This window comes from Accipiter gentilis, chromosome 25 (genome assembly GCF_929443795.1).
Source record: "Accipiter gentilis chromosome 25, bAccGen1.1, whole genome shotgun sequence".
Taxonomy (NCBI): domain Eukaryota; kingdom Metazoa; phylum Chordata; class Aves; order Accipitriformes; family Accipitridae; genus Astur; species Astur gentilis.
This window is the reverse complement of record NC_064904.1, coordinates 13996506-14007699: the sequence shown is the minus strand read 5'-3', so window position 1 is coordinate 14007699 and position 11194 is coordinate 13996506. Positions and strand designations below refer to the sequence as shown.

Here is an 11194-nt window from a genome sequence, read left to right as displayed (position 1 = left end):
TTTTCTTATAAGCTATTTCTAGTATTCAAATGGCACACACAAGTTTGTGTGCATCAAGTCTTTCATTAAGAAATTACTTATGTTCGTTTTATATGTTGTCTGGGAACTATTAACAATTACTAATGAGGATGTTATACACTATCACTCTGAACTTCTATTCAGTATTACACTGGCAAATCCTGGCCAGAAGGCTTGTGGGCCATGCTTGAGCAATAAGTGGAAGTGCAACAAGAAGAGTGGTGCAACAGTTGTACATGGCAGTGTTGCCACATCCCCTTTTGACTCTTGACTCTAACTTGCTGAGGGTCAAAGTGATTACTGTGTTTGAGGTTCAAAACTGGTTTTCCCTCAAATCAGAGAGCAAGGACCTGGATTCTTTTTGCCGTCCTCTACAGTAGTGCGTTGCTGATTGCCTGCTGGTATCATGGAGGCACAGCTCACCCAAGCCCTTCTCTGCCATTGATGAGGCATCAGACAACAGCAGAATCGGTCTACCCCATCCCGACTTTTGACTGAGACCCTATAGTCTTGAGACGACCAAGATATGTTGCCTAACCAAGTCGTCAGACCCAGTACTCGAGCGAAATCTGATGGTCTGTGATTGCCAAGCCAGGTAAGACAAATTAATGGCCCCTTCTGACTCCCAGCTGCGTCATGCGTTGAGTCTGTGTTGCTGTGTGTGTGGTGTCCCACGGGGCCTGGAGCATGGTCGCTTTTGGGGTGCGTGGAGGGGGACCCAGGCTTGGGCCACTCGGGCACAGCCAAGGGGACAGGTCCCCACCAGGGAGGCTGTGGGGAGCTTCGTCATGAGGGGAAGGTGCTGGGTGCAGATGGAGCGAGTGCCCTGACATGCCTCCAGGAGGGCTCCCGAGAGCCAGAGGATGCTGTGCTTTCAAATCTCACCTGAGTTTTCCCCTGGGTGAGCGTGGCTGGGTTTCGGAGATGTTCTCAAACTGCTCAAGCGCTCACGTATCTGCGGGGTGTGCTAGGTACTCTCTCCGTGTCTAACTCCTACCAACGTCTGCGGTGATTTTCACACATTTCCTTTCCCGAGTGCTGCCTCTCCCTTCTGTCTCCTCTCCCCAGTGGCAGCCGTGGATGTGTCCCCACCACCCAGCTCCTGCAGTGGGCTCCAGCTGAGCTGCTTTGGGAGGGGAAGCAGCCCCCCAGGGGCAGCTCTGGATGTTCGGTAGCTCCCGCCTCAGACATTAGCGTGACTGCTGATGTGTATCGCTCGCAGAGCACCGCTCACAAGGGAAAATTCTCACGTGTTCTCCTTGGCTCCTCTTTATTCCCAGTCACAGCAATTATGCGGCTGCTTTTTGGCCTTCGTTTGTCCTAAGCTGCTGTGCCTCAAGTGAGTGCTTATTAGCACTTCCTTCTCTAAAAAAGAGTGACTGCAAAATAAGCCAAGGGTCATTTCCCTTCCCTTGAGACCAGGAGACATCCTGGCTTTTAAATCAAGCTCAATAAATTTTAAGCCTTAGCATCTCATGTGTTTTGCCTAGAGAGGGGTGGAGGTTCCCCTCAAGAGAGTGAGGAAAAGTAACTGCTCCTGATATGACAGTACATTGTTTGGGCAAGTGTTTGTAGGGCATCTGAGACAAATGACAGTACAGACCAGTGAAAAAAAGCAATCACTAGTATACCAACTGTGTGAAATAAATCAAAAGAAGAAGTGGAAGAAGGAAGTGACCATTTTCTGTTTCTTGCATCATCTTTACTTGCATATCATCCTGCAGGGTTGGGCATCAGCAGGTGGAGTTGCTATACATCAGCCAGCAAAAAATACTGCCAGTAAATAAAATGCTGTTATTGAAAATCAACACATATAGACTCTGTTACATGTGATGAATGTAAACTTTTAGACTAAAAATACTCCCGATATCTGCAATGCTTACTATAGGCTTGGAAAGAAGGATTCGGTCTAATGTCAGAGGCTTGAAACTTTTACCGGTCCATAAAAATCCCAAATTTCCCAGCACATAAACTGTCTCCTCAGCACTACCCATGCTGATTCTTTCTGCAAGTGATTCCAGTGGGATAAGCCATCGGAGAACAAGGTGGCCCCTAACAAGTGATATCAGGATTACGTGTTAGTGGGGTGATGTGGTAGGGAGATCAAGAGCTGCAATAGCTGGCTGGTTTCAGCGGTGAGCATGATATTTGTACCTCAACATGTTCTGCTCCTTTGATGGAGTATCCCTCTAATGCCTGTGTTTACATCCCAAGAGCAGAAGCAAGGCTGCACTAAGGAGTTCCTCTCTGCCCCTTCCCTTTCAGGACGAGGGTCAGTACTGGCAGATGGAGGTATGCACGCCCAGGGCAAACACCCTCACCGAGGCAGCACACCTGGCCCAGAAACAACTGGAGGTCTAGTCTTAGGCTTGGCACTGTTTCTTGGTTAAAGTCAATAGGTTCCCCGTGTCCCCTCACTAACAAGTCCCACAGACACCAGTACTAGCTTTGCTTTTCCCTATCAAGACCCTGACTTCTCTTGGGCCTCAGTTTTAATTTCTTTTCTACAGACACAATGGTGATGTTGTTATAAGTTGTATATTCAGGAGGGTTTATGGCCCAAAGAAGTCCAACTTTTCCAAATCCATGAGCTGCTTAGTGAGATTTTCACACAGCCCAGAACTGCAATACAACCCACCTCCCACACAGAGGCGGCTCGTGGGTAGGGGGCAATTGTGTGTCAAGGGCTCATTCACTCCATCCCGCGGCATGACCACGGCAGGACAGTAGCCTGACGGTTTCAGCCTCAGGTAGGGATTAGACCACCAACACCCCATCCACCAGTGCAACCCACAAGGTGTGTACGTGGGATGGTGCTAGCATAGGAGCCACACCTGAACACAAGCTGTGTGTGGCATACAAGCCCACTTCTGCCTGAAAATCTAAGCATTGCTCAGGGAATGGAGCAACCTACGTACGGAGGAAACCTGTTGTCATTTTCTCTGGCAACTGATAGGGCTATGGGTGAGGGTGTGCCACAGAGAGAGTGAGAAGCCAGGGAATCAGAAGAATATTATTTCTTGATTTCCATGCTGCAATTAAGAAAGGGTTGTGTTTTTCGTTTTCACGTGCCTCAACTCCCACCAGCTGCACGCACCCACCCACAGCATGTGTGCTGTGTTTTTATTACAGCTGTAGCCTCAGGTAGTGTGGAATCGGGGCCAAGCATACATTAGTAAAATTAGAAGAAATATCATCTGACGGGTCTGGACGGTGCTGTGGGCAGAGCATATTTGGCAAGACTCTGCTTCCTTCGCAATCCAGCCCAGAGACATTCCCTGATCCTATCTGAACAGGGACTGAACTTGCAAAACGAGTCCCAGCTTGCAAGCTGTGAGTCAGGGATGTCTTAAACACTGCCTCAGCATCCAACACCAACAAGCTCTTTTTATCTTGTTCATCCTGCTTAAATAAATGCAGTGAGCCCTCACGTTAATAGAGCAGCCTTGAGGGCCGCAAGGCATAGGTCTGGGTTTTTCACACCCTCCAGCATTTGGCCCGTTGTATTCGGCCATTTTGACCCATTTTTCTCCTCTTCTCTGGCTCAACTAATGGGACTCTTGACCACATTGCTCACAGTGGTTTGAAACTTTCATCTGCTCCATATGGCCATGTTCATGTTCCTCACTGGTGAGCCAGAAGGATATACTCACTTTAGTGGCTTTCTCTGTGTAGCAGCCTTTGAAGAATGTGTGTCTGTGCTTAAAATCAAGTATACTTTCCAATTCTTTTGAGTACCATCCTATTAAAGAAAGCCTCCTTCACAACTCAAGAGATTTCATAAATTGTCTGTCAAGATGGGCAGGAATCTGTGGAACACCCTGCAGCACCCCTCCATTGTATCTGCAAAAGACTAATTAGAAATGTTGTGTTTGGGAACCATTTGCTGAAAAATGGTGATGAAAAACATCAAATCAGGGGAAAACAGGACTTACATGGATCTCTTCCAGAAAATCCCACCTGGTAATGCTATTGCAATGGCTCAAGCTATCCTTGACCAAGTTTCAGTGAGAAAGTGCAGATGTAAAAGCAGTAAGGAATAATGACTGCAAAGGTGCATTTACCTTATTACTAGAAGATGGAAAAAGAAAACATTATTTACCTATGAAGTAAAGGAATTTAAGGCAAAAGTTTGTAGTGACAGAGAGTAGAAAGCATAGTGTTTTGTTCAAATACAGAACAATAGAGACAAAAAGCTGATAAAAAGGGACTACACGGGATGTGTCTGATGCTTTCATAGCCTTGATTTATCTTACTTCAAAGATGGGCAAGTCACAGAGAAGAAATGAGTCCTGCATGGTAATAAACAATTTGCAGTACTGTATGGGAGAGAGTCAACTCCCGCATACCACGGGTGTATCAAGATTTACCACACTCTCATGTACCAAGAAAGACACATTCAAGTCTAAATTTCTAAGAAGGGAAAAGAAGGATCAGATTGGAAAAGAAAATAAAGGCAGCTTGAAACTGGCTTTTATCTTAAATATATTTTGCTGCTCTTCCACAATACAGTGCAATGCAGTCTTCTTGCCCCTTTTCTCACCTTCCTTTTGTTTTGCAGTATCACTCATTGCTCTTTACATGTCAGTACTGCCCACTATCAGCACAACGCACATTCCTTTAACAAACACCACCATTCCCCTCTCATGGGCTTAGAATGAATTATTTCAGAGATACCATTCAGGGGCCTCAAATATATTGGCTTTAGAGCTATTTTTACTTGCAAGTGCTTGAGCCAGACCTTTGATGTTTGGGTTCAGGGCAAAATAGAGAACACAGTAAAAAATAAGCAAGAGCTGGTGGCTTTGTTCTAAGTGTTACCAGAAGCCAGGGTGAGACCCAGAAGAGGAAGAGAAGGGAATTGCCAAAGATTTCCGTTGCCTACTTACTCTCTCCAGGGTTTTTAAATCTGTCCTGTAACACTCTTAATCCCTCCTCCTGCAGGGGAGCACGGTATCGCTGAAATCTTCACAGTCTCCTGCAATGCAGCCTTTTGTTTATTGTCTCTGCAAATCTTTCATTTTTCAGGAGATAAACGGGGTCATTTCTTCTCCGGAGCCTGAAGGCTCAGGGAAGTTACCCAGTGTCCTATCCTGCTCTGCCTCCCATCCAGCACTTTGACAGGCGTGGATTAGTCCATGTGCAGACACTGCCTCACTGGACATGCCAAAGGAATGGAGTGCTGGAGACCATGGCATGACGATTTTCCAAATTCAGGGTGAAGGGAAGGCAACCACAACTACCAGGCTTGAAGTCGACATCCATACAGCACGGAAAGCAGCCTCTGCAGAGGTCTAAGGGCCATCTGAGCTGTCTGCTGCCCAAGGGTCTCCTCGCTGATGTTGTGCACAGGGCCTGGGGGCTCCCTGCGTCTTTGCCAGGACCCTGAGCGTTGGGTCTGAAGAGGTATGAGGGGCTTTTGTACTCATCCATGGCACTCCGTGGCTATGCTCAGGGAGGTAAGCCCGGTCCTGAGAGCAGCCTTGGGAATACCCTTAGCCTGCAGTATCAATGTCATCAGAGGTGGCAGGATTCAGGAGGCTGAACTGACCTGCTCCTGCCTCCCCACCCATGCAGGAGCTGAGGAAAGTCAGAAGCGCAGAGCAGCTCCAGCATAGTCCTTTCGGTGAGTCTGACCTGAGATGAGACAGGAGCTTTCTCATCTAGTGCCACCTAAAAGCGAGAAGGAAGGAGATTGTCCCTGTCCATCCTCAGTGGATTGTACAGGGAATGATTCACATCCAAACTGAAACCATCCTGGGAGTATGCCCTGGTAGATGTGCTGCCTACCTGCTGTTTCATCTAATGAATTTTACTCACCTTTTACTACATCTTTCAGCATGTGGATAGACCCATCATTTGTCTGTAGCTATTTCAAGGAGACTTTGTATTAGAGATAGCCCAGTATAAACCTGTTGTGTCTAACATGCATATGCAGAAAGGTGAATAATTTAAAAAAAAAAAAAGAAAGAAAGAAAGAAAAGGAAATCCTATAGAAGTCATTTTAAAGGAAAAATATGCTGGGAAGAATATGGGAGAATAGGAAGAAAATGTTGGAGAAAAAATGAAAGTAAATAAATCACATATAAGTAAGCAGGGGAAATGCACAGTACAGCAGTATGGTGTTGATGCTAAAATGGGAGGAGTTTTGAATGTTATTGAACAGAGAAATTACCCTGTCGCACCTACAGAGATTAGCAATGTGGCCAGGAAATAACATAATGAAACTGGAATAATATAGGATACCAGCACTCAGGAAAAAATATCCCTGAAGGACACTCAGAAGCAGCTGTGTAAGGAAAGGCTGGGAGGTGATATAGGACAACAATCTACATGTAACTTTTGGCAGCCAGCTTGAATTGCAAAAGACCAATGCCATTCTCAGCGAGCATCACACTAACCATCTTGGGTTAGATACAGCTGGAAGGTTGCTGTTATTTTCTTGGCATCCAAATGCCAAACACTGTAAAATCAGAGGCCTCAAAGAAGAGTAGAGACATGATCAGATCATTTGGTGTGGGTTTGATTTATGAAGATTAAGTGATGCTTAGATATAAGCTGGTGAAGAGATAAGAAAATAGCTGACATGAGCCTACAAGTATTTGAAGATGTAGGCAGGGTCACATAAATGTGCTTGGAGAGAGAGAAAATAGGACATGATAGGAAGAAGGGAAAATTTCCTACCAGGATCGAGTAGACAAGACTTGGATATAGGGTCTTAGAGTAAAAGAAAATTTTTTGGCATGGGACCTTTCAAATAGCAGGAAATGTTCTGTAGATGCAGCCTTGCTTGGATAGGGTGAAAGATATTAGTTGCAGCTCAGACTTTTAAGACTCAATGCTTCTTGAGGAAAGGTGAATTTTAAAAGTGAGTTCGTTTCTGCCATGGATACAGTGAGCTGAAAAAATCATCACCTACTTCAGTTTTCTAAATTTCCTTTAAAAACATTATGTGCAATGAGCAATCAAAGGAAGCCAAGAAGCTGAGAGCTAAAAGTTAGCAAAATCATTAAAGAAACAGTAAAGAAATATTAAGAGCACAATGCATTCAAATCGGCACAGAGGGCCAGATGGTACATACCCGAGGGTATTAAAGGAATTAGCTGAAAAACTCTTAGGCCCATTATCCATTATATTCAAGTGCTCCTGAAGAACTGAGGAAGCCCTGATGACTGGCAGAGGGAAAACATCACGCTTCTTTTCCAAAAGGGGAATCACAGATCAATTAACTTAACGTCCTTTCCAGGTGAAACTTGGTCTCTAATAATCAGAAACTACTAGTAGTTGTTCTGCAGGAAGAACAAAACAGAAATGTGTTACACACAAAGACAGGTCACATTAAGACAAGCAGTTGCATCCAAGTGATAGATTCTACAGTCAGATTATACTCACAATGTTGATGGGAGGAGGAAAACCACAGGGGGGGTGTGTTGGGTGATGAGAGTGAAGAATAAGCAGCTGCTTATCCATCATGTGGGATGGAGTATAAACCATAGTGGGTCATGCTGGCGGGAAAGGGAGGGAGATACAGTCCCCTGAGTCGCTCAGTAAATTTGCCCTTAAGGGTTTCACTCATTGACAAGACAACTGGTTGTACAGAGAGCTCTCCTGCAGAGAGCTCCTTGATTTCAGTAAGTAATTGTATTCCGTTTCTTCAGATGTAATATTCCTGTAGATCCTGATCCATCCCTATAAGATTCCATGCAGACACAGTTGACTTTAACAGTGGTTGGACTGGGCCCAAAGCAGAACAAGAAAGTTGTAGGGTGGATACAGAGAATAACAATGAAAGAGATTAAAATCAGCCCTTACAATAGAAAGTGGAGTATGCTTGTAAATATTGCCATGTTGGGCTCCTCAGGGACTCCTGCTGTGTTGGACATTATATTCATCTGCAGTAGCGTCGAGGAAGGAGAAGAAAAATACATCAATCAAATTCAAAGATAACACCCAGCTGGAGTGTGAATTGCAAATAATTTATTAGAAGCACCATCCTAAAGGGATTTCAAGAAATGAAGAGTGGGACATAGTGGGAATAGCAAGAAATTGAACAAATCTAAGTGCAGAAACATCCACAGGGTAACAATGCTCATTGAAGAGAGGTCAAAACAGTAAGCCAGAGGCTGTAGAGAGCAGTAATCCAGAAAAGACCCTTGGATGCAAATGTTGATAGAAAACTACAGCTGATAATTCATTAAAAAACCCCAGATCAATCCACTTTTGAAGTGCTAATAAGAATACCACTTGGGGCAGGGCCTACTGAACAGAGTGCCGGCAAACAGGTAGTGTTATAGATTAACTGGTATAGACAAGAGGGTGGAAGGAATGACCTATTTACTAGGAAGATCAAAGGAAATAAACTCATACATAGCCTGGAAAAAAAGGGAGGCAGCAAGGTATAGTCTGATATAGAGACAAACCTTACCATGAAAGAATGCTGCTGAGTGGGAGGGAGAACCAGGGCTCATCAGTTAGCAATGGTGGGGCTACATGGGCCACACTCAGACTGGGAAAGGGGATACTGATTTGATGACTTGACAAGATCTCCAGCAGGATTGGCTTGCAAAGTCGCCATTGTCCAGAAGAATAAGGGTTTAAAACCACCATACACTCTGGTCCTCTGTTTGGTTCTCCACCTACATGGAGACTTGGCTGCCTCTGAGTTCACAGCATGTTTACAGCTGTGATTTTCAGCAATGTTCCTTGGGCCAGTAGATGTGAAAATGCAAGCAAAATCAGCAGAACTTGAATAGTGGGGGGAAAGCGTTATGGCGAGTGGAAGGAAAGTCGCTGCAGAAGAGATGGAAAATCCCAGCTGCATGGGGTGAGACCATTCCAGGTGTGTACAGCCAGGGGTGGGCAAGGCAAACATGGTAGGTAAAGAAAAGGACATGAATTACCACATGGAGAAGCCCAGACCCAGCATGAGGATTGCAGATGTCCTTTGCAGTGGTGCTATTTATTCCCCTTTTCTGGAGACTAATCAACGTGAGCCAGAGGAGAGAGAAATTTCGTCTCCTTCTTGATATCCCTGTGATAGTACTATGGTTCTTCAGTGTGGGAACTGGGAGAAAGCTATGCTACACTGCCATACCTCAAGGACTTAACTCCTCTTAGCTCGCAACCTCAACTAGACTTTCACTATAGACAGGAGAATAATGCTACATGTAAATCCTAGTTTTGTCCATCGTCTCTCGGTGTCTCTGCTTCCTCTGTGGACAACACCACCCAGTCTGGGAAAAGATGAGAGGACCTACTGGGAATTTCAGTGGTTACCTTACAAAACTGCTGGACCATTCCGCCAGTGCCCCCATTTCTCCGTGTTGGCTGCCCACCAACTTCTGGCTGGGATTCACAGTGCAGGTTATGATCCAGAAACCTCAAAATGCGTGTGGCCAGCTAGCCAATTCTTCTTCACTTTCACACACATTATTTCCAAGCCTTTACTGTTGTGGGGCTTTCAGGAGCCTACAGCAGGATGTGTCAGCAGCAGGCCCTCTGCTCTTGAATTTGCACCCAGTAGAGACACTCCTCATTCTTATCTGATCTTCACCAGAAGTGGCAGGTCTTCAACTCTCTGCTCAGGCAGTGCTGCTCACAGTAGGCTGAGGAATTCCTGGCAATTCTTCTGGGTGGAAAGGCTTTCGCTAAACATAAGAGATATGAAATCCGCCTACACGTTTGGGAGGGTGACAGCACGTTATAATCATACGGCATCACTCGAGTGCCCGTAAGAGCGACTGTAGCAACACTAGCGGAAGCTCTGAAGGAAGGGAATGAGAAATTCACTCCCACCACTTGACTCATGTGGGTTGCTGCTTAGATACAGGTTGAAGCAGCCACTGAAGTCATGGGTGTCTGTGGGCTGCCGAGTTTCTAACTTGATGTTTTATGGGGCTCTGCCTATCAAAATATTTGGGATCTGCTCATCTCTGGTTACCGTGCAGGTTTCAGCAACATGTTTTGGCTGCACCAAAGCCATAGTAAGGCACCATCTTGCTCAAATGCTGGCTGAGTTAGCTGCATTTTGAGCATGGTTATCATGGAAAGGCCATGCGTGTACAGCAACTGTGAGCTGTTGAAAACAGTTTTTAAGGGGCATCCCAAGGCTCCAGGGCTGCTATTCTGACTGGACAATGTGGTGCTTACATAAGTATTGTTTCAGAGAAACAATCACAGTGGGAATATGCAGATATGTGAACAATTGTTGGATTTCAGACTGGTAATCAAGGACCCAAAATTAATATTATATTTTCAAAGGAAATGTTACATTGTCTAATCTTCAAATCGCATGCCACTTTGGTGTTACTAAATGAGAGGAAGTGCAGGCTGGTGGTTGAGATGGTGGGACGAGTAGTCCAGGGTCAGTTCCCAGTTCTAGCCCCGACTTCCTGAACCCAAGTTACTTAATCCTCCTGCCCTTATGTCCAACAGTTCCCTATCAGGAAGTAAGGGTACTACTGCCTTTCTCCATGCTTCTTCTATTTTATCTATTGTTGTGGTTTAATCTCAGCAGGCAACTAAGCACCACACAGCCGCTCACTCACTTCCCACCCCCACCCACTGGGAGGGGGGAGAAAATCGGGAAAAGAAGTAAAACTTGTGGGTTGAGATAAGAACGGTTTAATAGAACAGAAAAGAAGAAACCAATAATGATAATGATAACACTAATAAAATGACAATAGTAATAATAAAAGGATTGGAATATACAAGTGATGCACAAAGCAATTACTCACCACCTGCCAATCAATGCCCAGTTAATCCCTTAGCAGTGATACCCCCACACCCACTCCCCCAGTTTATATACTAGATGTGACATCCCATGGTATGGAATACCCCTTAGGCCAGTTTGGGTCAGCTGCCCTGCCTGTGTCCCCTCCCAACTTCTTGTCCCCCTCCAGCTTTCTTGCTGGCTGGGCATGAGAAGCTGAAAAATCCTTGACTTTAGACTAAACATTACTTAGCAACAACTGAAAACATCAGTGTGTTATCAACATTCTTCTCATACCGAACTCAAAACATAGCACTGTATCAGCTACTAGAAAGACAATTAACTCCATCCCAGTTGAAACCAGGACATCTATGAAATAATGGGGGGACATGGAGAGAAGATTTAATATAAAGATGCACAACCCCCTGCAGAGTGGAACACCTCATCTTGAGTGACGACAATAAT

General features: G+C 45.1%; 1 protein-coding gene across 5 annotated transcripts in view; it reads left to right on the top strand.

Annotated features, from left to right (window-relative positions):
* Positions 1 to 295: 295 nt before the first annotated feature.
* GPR132 (G protein-coupled receptor 132) overlaps positions 296 to 11194 on the top strand; it is a 96340-nt gene continuing 85441 nt past the window's right edge. For 4 of the 5 annotated variants that reach the window (XR_007509611.1, XR_007509613.1, XR_007509610.1 and 1 more), the window contains exon 1: positions 296 to 613. The gene's annotated coding sequence lies outside the window, so the exon portion shown is untranslated. Of the gene's footprint in view, positions 614 to 5046; positions 9279 to 11194 lie in introns of those variants that run through there. The other variant, XR_007509612.1, reaches the window with a different exon arrangement.